General features: G+C 39.8%; 2 non-coding genes across 2 annotated transcripts; one reads left to right on the top strand and one right to left on the bottom strand.

Annotated features, from left to right (window-relative positions):
• Positions 1-9,055: 9,055 nt before the first annotated feature.
• trnaf-gaa (transfer RNA phenylalanine (anticodon GAA)) lies at positions 9,056-9,128 on the top strand. The gene has a single exon. It is a non-coding gene; the product is annotated as a tRNA-Phe (tRNA).
• A 610-nt stretch (positions 9,129-9,738) lies between these two features.
• Positions 9,739-9,811, bottom strand: trnak-uuu (transfer RNA lysine (anticodon UUU)). Its single transcript has one exon. It is a non-coding gene; the product is annotated as a tRNA-Lys (tRNA).
• Positions 9,812-10,489: the final 678 nt, after the last annotated feature.

The following is a 10,489-nucleotide window of genomic DNA, read 5'->3' as shown; positions in this document are numbered from 1 at the left end:
TTTCTGTTCTGATAACCCACGGGTTTCTTTCCTGACCCAAGCAATTAGATCTAGTTTGGTCCTCATTTGGAATGCTCTGGAAAACTTGTGGAAATCAGGCCAAAACATTATCTTGAGAGTTCTTTACGCTAGGAATGTAATCCAAAAGAACACAACCCGGGGTGAGGATGTGTGCAGCAGTCCAAATAAAACATAAAATGAGTGAAAGTGTAAATACGACATGTTCTATATACCTGAATCATTTTGTAAGTATGCAGATTACAAAGGCTTTTGGTCTGACTTTCCCACACAGTTATAAGGATGAAGCCCCAGGATAGTGAAAAAGGTAAACTTTCCAAAAGTGAAGTGGATTCAGAAAGGTTCATGGCATCTGTGCCAGAAACAAAAATGCAAAAATGTATTCATCTTCAACATCAATTATTCAATATAGCAAAGGACAGTTTTGTTTCATTGACTTGGTATGGCTAAAAGGTGGATATGTATGTTTTTGTTAACCTGTCTTCTGAAAATTTGCACCCCTACCGTAGACATTCAGGCCACTTGTGTTTGTTCCTGTATTCGGATCACACCGCAGTGACGTATCGCTGGTCGGCACAGAGCGACATGCAGGAGGGAGATGGCCTGTCTGGTGACATTGTGTGGAAACAACAACCTCACCCTCAACACAGACTACACCAAGGAGTCAAGAGAGGACATGAGAAAGGAACGTCTGTTCGCTCTTGTTAGAATTGTATACTTTTTCCAAGTCCAAGTCCATATTCCTGCAGGAGTTTCCTGAGACACAAAAGTTTCCGCTCAAAGACTTTTTCAAAACACATTTCTGACTTTGTACAACTGACATGGTGTGGAGGCTTCGTGCATCCGTCAAAAAGGCAGGCAGAAGGAAAGTGTCTGGGTTGATTGTCATCGGTCTAGTGGCTAGGTTTCGGCGCTCTCACCGCCACGGCCTGGGTTCAATTTCGGTCAGGGAAACACTCTCAAACCTGTCTGGGAGCAATTAATTTAATTTCCATCTCATGTTTATGCTCATTGGATGCAGAGCATGGATGCTCATTGGATGCAGACATTTTCAAAAAAGGCAACAGGAACTTTTTTGACTGTTCTTCGGCGTGAAGTCTGCACAATGGGTGTTCTTATCATGACGTGACAACCAACAGTGTAAGTTGAACCTCGCGGATTCCTTTCACCTTTAACACTCAAGATAGAGGATAGATTCGATCCATCAACCTCTGGATTATGTGGTCAGCACGCTTCTGCTGCGCCACTCTGCTAACTGTGTATGCTTCCTAGCTTTATTGAGACAGAGTTAAATACCATCGCTTAGGGACAAGCAGTAGAAAATGGATGGATGGATGTTTTCCTGGTGAGAAACTTGTTTGTTTTCTGAGACGAAAATAATTTTTCCTTGTCAAATAGAACTAATGCACCCCAAAGTAGAGGGGTTTGTTTCTTTCGCAGAACTGAACTTCCAACAGTAGAGGTACCGACACTGTGGACTCGAGTCAGACTCGAGTCATGAATTTGATGACTTTGGACACGACTTGACAAAATGTAAAAAGACTTGCAACTCGACTTAGACTTTAACATCAATGACTTGGGACTTGACTTGGACTTGAGCCTTTTGACTTGACATGACTTGCAACTTTCCCCAAAACCCAACGATTAAAACGTTATTCAGGAGCGCTCTGTATCTTCCATTGTGTACGCGTGTTTGTCAACATGTGTGCGATGACAGCCTGTGCGCTGCCTGTCAGTACAACAGCCAATCAAATTATAGCTATGTTATTTTCATCACACAGCATTCATCCAATCAAATTGCAGGAAAACCAAGCAGAATCGCTCTCAAACAACAGAAGAATAAGTGAGGAAAATTATGCCATAAAGTGTTTTGTTCGGGTATTAAAACTACGACTTGGTCAACAAAACAGGAATTACCGTATGCAAATCATGCGGTTGGAAGATTACAGACGGAGACGCAACAACTTCCGACTTCGTTCGACATTTGAAGATGCACAAAGAAGGGTACGTTTTGAATGTAAGCTAACGTTTATTGGCTGAGTAACATAACTTTTATTTGCTGTGTAGTTAAATCAGTGAGGCTGTAAACTCACTGCTAACGTTATAACCATAGACATCTTATAAGTAGACGCAGCATCGAGCGCTACTGCCTGTTGCCGCTGACGTGACGCGCGGCCGCCATCTTGGAGAGATGATCCGCTCCACTCAGGGCAATTCCTTTGGCAGGAGCAATTAACTGTCAGCACATTTAATTCATATTACCTCACTGAATACCACTGATACTCACGCGCTTTTTTGTCATATGTGTAACTACGATAAATGTGTTTAACAGTAATAGAATATTCTTATATGCTATACGTGACCAGAAGTCTGAGGTCAAAACTGGGAATATAATTCCAGAGAAGGGGGGAAAAAACAGTCAGGTATTTTTAAGTTAAAGAAACAATATGATTAGGTTGTATATACATGCGTACATCCTACATAAACAATGTATGAATACATTAGGTATCTATATATCTTACGGACCTATAGACCAGTGGTTCTCAAATGGGGGTACTTGAAGGTATGCCAAGCGGTATATACATGATATATTTTTTAAATATCCTGAAAATAGCAACAATTCCAAATTGTTTATAAATATATTTACTGAATAATACTTCAACAAAATATGAATGTAACTTCGTAAACTGTGAAAAGAAATGCAACAATGCAATATTCAGTGTTGACAGCTAGATTTTTTGTAGACATGTTCAATAAATATTGATGTTAAAGATTTCTTTTTTGTGAAGAAATGTTTAGAATTAAGTTCATGAATCCAGATGGATCTCTATTACAATCCCCAAAGAGGGCATTTTAAGTTGATTACTTTTATGTGTAGAAATCTTTATTTAAAATTGAATCACTTGTTTATTTTTCAACAAGTTTTTAGTTATTTGTACATCTTTTTTTTTTCAAATAGTTCAAGAAAGACCACTACAAATGAGCAATATTTTGCACTGTTATACAATTTAATAAATCAGAAACTGATGACATAGTGCTGTATTTTACTTCTTTATCTCTTTTTTCAACCAAAAATGCTTTTCTCTGATTAGGGGGTACTTGAATTAAAAAAATGTTCTCAGGGGTACATCACTGAAAAAAGGTTGAGAACCACTGTTATAGACTTATACTCTGTTGCTGCAACAGCAGAGAGTTTATTCTGTCTTGACACTTTGTATTGATATTTTCTATTACATTTTCCCCTTAAATGATCATGTTTACAGTGATTGTTTTGTATGTATTTTTCGTGTATGTTGCTTTGGATAAAAATGTCTGCCGAATACTTAAACATAGATAAACACCTGAAAGTATTTATGTCAGCTAAAACCACCAATCTGTTTCACTGGATTCAGAATAAAACTAAGTTCTGTCTTACCCAACAAAGTTAGTATTTGAATATTGTTACTTGAAGACTTATCTGTGGTTACAATAAAATGAGAATGCATCATAATCAGTGGCGGCTGGTGAATTTTGTTTTAGGTGGGCCTGAAAGTTTGTAAACCACATACCTGTAGGGGGTCATCCTCCCCCAGAAGATTTCTTTGTGATTTTCACGTACAAATATTGTAGTTCTTTGCTCCTGCTTAATTCTGTGGTAATATTATTTTCACAAAATACAACCAATAGTATGTTAATGTTAAATCTTGTGAAAAGTAATCCCCCAATTCCTATTTTCAACAGTCCGCTCATTTGAGCAGGAAAACGCTGAATACCAGCCCATCATCTTGGTTTTCTACCTGTCAACTGTCAGTTTAGGCTGCTTGCCGGCTCCTCATCACCACTTCAAGATGGCGGCCAAATTGCTTGCGTCACAGCAGCCAATTCTGCGTCTACTTATAAGATGTCTATGGTTATAACGCCATTGCAAACACGGCAATCTGTTGCGTCCACTGCAGTTCGCTACCTTATTCATACTTTTTGTCAAGTGATTTTTTTAAGCAGGGTTGCATGAGGTACCTACACATAACGTTACGTTAGTGAATGTATCACAAACAGTAACGTAACGTTAGACGGCGGTCAGCAGTACCGCATATTTTAGCCACCTACAAAAAGACATACATAGTGAAATAAAGCTCAGTTAAAATGTATACTATATTGAGAATATATGTACATATTCCATAGAGCCCTGACATCTAAAAAGTACAGCACTGTTCATTGTTATGTTCATGTATTTGTTATGTATTTTATGTGTACGCACACATAAACACATATATAGTGTGAGATGAGATCAATGAGATAAGGTAAGAACAGGATAGAAACTGCTGTGGAACTAGTTACAATGCAATGTTCCATGGAAATACAATGTTAACACTTTTGTGCAAATAAGTACAGTTGCACTTGTTTTTTCAAATGTGTTTATACTGTAAAGGAATGAGTTAAATGTTTAGAATAACTGGTTAATAGTGCTATTATGAAGTGAAGTGTAAGCACTGTTTTTTTTAATAATAAATACATACAGGGTTTTGAAAGCATACACAATTTGTGTACATATTTTAGTCTGTGGTTAAAAAGACTTGAAATGACTCGAAACTCAAAATGCAGGACTTGGGACTTGACTTGAGACTTCCCAGTATTGACTTTGGACTTGGCTCGGGACTTGCCTGTCTTGACTCGGGACTTGACTCGAGAGCAAAGACTTGAGACTTACTTGTGACTTGCAAAACAATGACTTGGTCCCACCTCTGGTATCAAGTATAGATTTTGGGCTTCTGCCTCCTTGTTCCCTTAGACCTAAACAGTAAATGGGTTGTACTTGTATAGTGCTTTTCTACCCCTTTTAAGGAGCTCAAAGTGCTTTGACAGTATTTCCCTTTTGCCCATTCACTCACACATTCACACACTGACGGTGGGAGCTGCAATGCAAGGCGCTCACCAGGACCCATCAGGAGCAAGGGTGAAGTGTCTTGCCCAAGGATACAACGGACGTGACTAGGATGGTAAAAGGTGGGGATTGAACCACTAACCCTCAGATTGCTGGCACGGCCACTCTACCAACTTCGCCACGCCGTCCCCAACCTACCAGACAATCTAGATGCCCTCATCTCACTCGCCATCCGGATGGACAACCGACTAGTCCAGCTCAAACGACAGCGAGGAGGAGGACCGGCTGTGGCAGGAAGAACCACCCATCCTTTCGCACCTAGCGGGGCGACCACTCAGCGTTCACCCCCGGAGCTATGTCCTCACCTCCGCACTGACCTGGAGGAGGAGCCCATGCAGCTAGGGAGAGCCCGACTGACCCCAGAGGAGCAACGCAAGCGGCTGATGGAGGGGAGATGTTTTTACTGTGGAGAGAGCGGACATCTTGTCATTTCGTGTCCAACTAAGGGATCCCAGGTGGCGAATCACGTTCCGGCGGTACCTCAGATGCCACACACTCTCACTAAGGTCACGATATGGCATCTCACGGCCACAGATCTAGAGTTTAATAGACTCTGGGGAAGACGAGAGTGTGATGGACTGGGGTTTAGCGAAGAGACTAGGACTCAAGTCAGAACCGCTAGCTAAACCCATTAGGGCGAGGTCTTTCAACGGTAAGGAGCTTTTCACTATCTCACACATCTGTTAACCTGTCCAAATGAACATTGACTGCCATCAGGAAAAGATTTGTCCGTACTTAATTACTTCACCCTCCCATTCCCTGATCTTGGGGCATCCATGGCTGTACCAGCATAATCCTTGGGTTAACTAGAAAACAGGGAAGATCAGAGAATGGGGAAGGGAATGCTTCCCGGTACCACTATTCCCAAGAGCCGTCTGTACTCCGTCTCTGGTCCAGAAAGGGCTGCCATGAACGATTACATATCGGCATCACAAGAAGCTGGCTTGATTCGCCCGTCATCATCGCCAGCAGGAGCAAGGTACTTCTTTGCAAAGAACAGGTCAAAATATTCACCAAACTTGATCCACGCAACGCTTTCCATCTGGTTCAAATTAGAGAGGGAGACGAGTAGGAGAGCGGCCACTACACTGAAAAAAATATGGAGTGCCATTTACTTAAAAAAAGCTAGGTAACAATTTCCACACAGAAATTCTTTGTAACTTTTACTCAGAAAATAGTCAAGTAAAGTTTACTTGCCAGCAATAACTAGTTTTTAGTAAAAAAACTCAAGTAAACATTACTAGAGATTTTCTTTCTCAGAGAAAAAATTTACTCACTCTTTGATAGTAAATTTTACTTAAAACTACCTTTGTATCTACTTACAAAACCCTTTAAAAAATCCTTGATTTTCAGGATAATTTAACCAGTTTTTCTTTACTTTATTCGGGGCAATATTTAGGTAATATTTACATATTATTTAAGCTCTCACCTACACCACTTTAACATGGCCTACTGTTAATTCAATCAAATTATCTTAACACATCTTCTACAAATATGAAATGATAACACACTTTCAAACAAGAGCACTTTTATTACATTTTCCAGCAGCATTACCAGACAAAACATTAAAAAACTGTTATTTTTTGTTTTAGAACATTCACAATAATGCGAACAATTACAGGTAAAAGACCCGATAAAATGTCCTGAATTGTAACTTTTAAGCACAACAGCAAAATCTTTCAACAAGTTACATTGACAAGCGTCATGTACTGCTTCCACACACCAAAGAACAGCTGTATGCTAGAACAGCATATGTACACTGTGGAAACACTCACAGTAGAAGTTTATTTCACAAAGACCGTACCTTGGGCGACATTTTCAAAACATCCAGCTCTAGAAACAGCTTCTGAAACCCTTCAAATGTATATTTCAGTTTCAGTGGGTAACTCAAGTTCATAGCGTAGATTAAGCCCATGAGCAGAAGGCAACCCTTTGCCACGGTTTTGCAGTCATCCAGAACCTCTTTTCCTTCGACGATGACTGACACATGGGCAGGATTGTGGCCTTCCTGTGCTGCATTTCCACTGATGACGAGGATCTTGAGGACATGATGAACTGAGGTACCTACATCCTGTGAATAACACGTGATTCTGTGCTCAGGAGTCAATATTATACACAGCCAGTTCATATAACCGACACATACGGAGACCACAGATTTGGTTAAGTGCTGGGGAAGTATTTAGGTAACTGTTGATTTTATTTAATTTAATCTTTGTCTGGGTTAACCCAGGTTTGCACTTTCATTTGTCAGTGTACACTTCAGTCACTGAGGCAACCAACATTTTTTTCAACAAGATTGTCTAAAAAATCCAGAAGGTTGTTTGAAATACCATTTTCATACTTTCAAAACATTTGCTTTTCAAACATTTCAGATTCAGAACCAGTTGAAAAATAGGGACACATAGCAATTAATTGCCCATTTAAGTTAATGGCCTAATATTTGTTAATCTGATTACAAATGTTTTTCCTCATACATAGTGGCACATGTGACTTTTTATGGAAATACATTATTACACAAAGGACAGAGGTTATAGTATTAGGTTGGAGATGAGATACATTTACTATGGTGAGAATAATCATCAGAAAATCCCAAATTTTCAAAATGTACCTGGCAGTCTTTTATTAGCTCCTCTCCCGACTCTCCAAGAAACTCCATTAGGCAACGTATGATGAGATCTCTTCTGCCTTCAACATATTGCTATAAAACAGAGAAGCAAATTTATTGCAAAGAACATGTATAGGCAAACAGATACACAAAATTCACTATGTCATGTAAAAAGGCAACGTAATTGAATTGGCGTAGCTTAGTGGAAGAGTGGTTGTGCACAACCCGAGGGTCCCTGGTCCAATCCCCACCTAGTATCAACTTCGTCACGTCTGTTGTGTCTTGAGCAAGACACTTCACCCTTGCTCCTGATGGGTGCTGGTTAGCGCCTTGCATGGCAGCTCCCTAAATCAGTGTGTGAATGGGTAAATGTGGAAGTAGTGTCAAAGCGCTTTGAGTTCTTTGAAGGTAGAAAAGCGCTATACAAGTACAACCCATTTATTTATAATTTATATTAATTTATTTATTTAATTTGAGAGAGAAAGAGAGAATGAGAGATAGACAGAGAGAAAGTGAGAGATGTAGAGAGGTAGAGAGATAGAGAGAGCGCTAGAGATAGATATAGATAGAAAGAGAGAGAGAGATGATAATAGCTAGCTCAGTGTGTATGAGCCCAACACAAGATGACTGACACAAATTACATTAATGTCCTTGTAACTTTACCTGGCCAAGTGAATCCAGCATCGGTCTGATTTTTGTGCCTCCCAGGAGTTTGGGAGTGTGTGTGTCCAGTTTTGACAAAAAAGTTTGCTCCGGATGAAGTGTTGTTATCCTACTGAACTCTTCTTTGATCTGAAACAGAAGATAAAAACACAACTTGATCAAGACACGCACCTTGCTAGAAAAATTAATATTGTAGTCTCCCCAGTATAATAAGGGCATTAAATGTTTTGAATGAACAAGGGCAATCAGTGTGAAGACAAGGGACTGACTGACTGCGGCCACCATTTCCATGTTTTAGCCTATAGCGTTTTAACAATCCTATTCGCTTGTCTGATTCAAAACTACACATCTTCACCTCCATCTCATGTTGAGGCACCTGTAACTAAATCATATTGGTGTCATTAAAAAATTCAATTTAAACCTTCAACAGCACTAATTTGATTTTACCTTGCGTAAGCTGTTGTGGCCAAATTCCTGAGAGTCAACGACCTTCAATATTCTGTGAAATATATTGAGAAATTATATTATGACATATCAATAAAATACTATGTGTTGCAATATGAAAAATTAAAGTAAATATTTATTTAATTTTATAGGGACGGCGTGGCGCAGTGGAAGAGTGGCTGTGCGCGACCCAAGGGTCCCTGGTTCAATCCCCACCTAGTACCAACCTCGTCACGTCCGTCACATTTTTTAGAGACCCTGAAATGATCAGTCATGAAGTGTAGGACGTTCTTTAGACTAGGCTTTGAGAACCCTTGGAAAGGCCTCCTTCCACCCCTCAAAAGTCACCAATAGGGCAGACATTGGTTACATTTGGATAAGTGAACCCAAAAGTCATTCATATAGCTGAAGTAGCTCAGTTGGGAGAGCATCAGACTGAAGATCTGAAGGTCCCTGGTTCGACCCTGCATTTCAGCACAACTCTGCGAACTTCTCACTTCTTCTTATTACTAATAAGCCTTCTGTGGCTCTTACAATATTGAAATGGTCTCCCTGACCTGCCAGCCTTGCTGGTGGAATCCTAGCAACAGTTGTTACAAACCTTTCCTCCATTTTCAATTTGGACAACCGTTACGTGGTTTAACAGTGTAACCTTCCTAAAGCCAATGTTTGGTCTTTAACTGATCCTTACATTGGGCTGTTTCAAACACAAATGTGTTGCCTTAGGGGTATTTCTTGGACTGTATAACTTGAAACTAAGAGTAATAAAGCTGAGCTCAGTGTGAAGTGAGGGTGCATCCAACACACCTACAGCAAAAGATTAACCACAACTTCCATACAGATACACTGTCTAACAATTTATGTTTAAGGTATTGAGGTTAAACTTTCAGATGATCACATTTTAACGCTCTCCCACCAGAGCTTAAGTGGATGTGAGGGATGTTTTTGGATTTCAGTTTTTCAAATGAAATAGAGAAAAAAAAATCGCTGTTGAAAACTATAAATACAGTTGAAATAAAGGTTAAAATAACTGCTGCAGTGTGGCAAAAGGATATATTTGGAGAAGTGTAAGGAAGTTAGCATCAGTTGCCTGAACAGGGACTTGAACCCTGGACCCTCAGATTAAAAGTCTGATGCTCTGCCGACTGAGCTACCCAGGCCCTTATCCAAGCTGATTTGCCCAACATCGGAGAGAACAGCAATATTGTCAATCTCAGGTGAAGGTGAATTAGTCAGCATGTTCAGTGACAAGCTGGGAACTGTCAAAGCTCAAGCTCGCCAATTGCTTGAATCCAAAGCTCATTTTTGACAGCTATGCCAGTTTTACATCGTCATCAACAAAGAAGGTTTTAATCAAAAAAGAAGCTCCTCTCCCAAAGTTGCCAACTCTGAGCTGGATTAGACTTAGACTTCCTTTTTATTGTCATTCAAATTTGAACTTTACAGTACAAATAAGAACGAAATTTCATTGCGTTAGCTCTTGGTAGTGCAGGATAAAAAAAAAGCAATAAGGTGCAGATATAAATAAATAGACTACTGTACAGATAAATACATGGCACTTTTTCATATGCATCCAGGTTTATGGATGTATGTTATATTGTCTTTTTTATTCCAGCGAGTTAATCTATTTTGGGGGGAGTTGAGGGGATAATTTAATTATGATGCGTTCAAGAGTCTTACGGCTTGAGGGAAGAAGCTGTTACAGAACCTGAAGGTTCTGCTACGGAGGCTGCGGAAACTCTTCCTAAAGACCAGCAGTGAAAACAGTCTTTTGTGGGGGTGGGAGGAGTCTTTGCAGATTTTCTGAGCCCTGGTCAGGCAGCGGCTTTTAGCGTTCT

Source organism: Nerophis ophidion, linkage group LG28 (genome assembly GCF_033978795.1).
Source record: "Nerophis ophidion isolate RoL-2023_Sa linkage group LG28, RoL_Noph_v1.0, whole genome shotgun sequence".
Lineage (NCBI taxonomy): Eukaryota > Metazoa > Chordata > Actinopteri > Syngnathiformes > Syngnathidae > Nerophis > Nerophis ophidion.
Note: the sequence above shows the minus strand (reverse complement) of the source record. Positions and strands in the feature narration are given on the sequence as shown.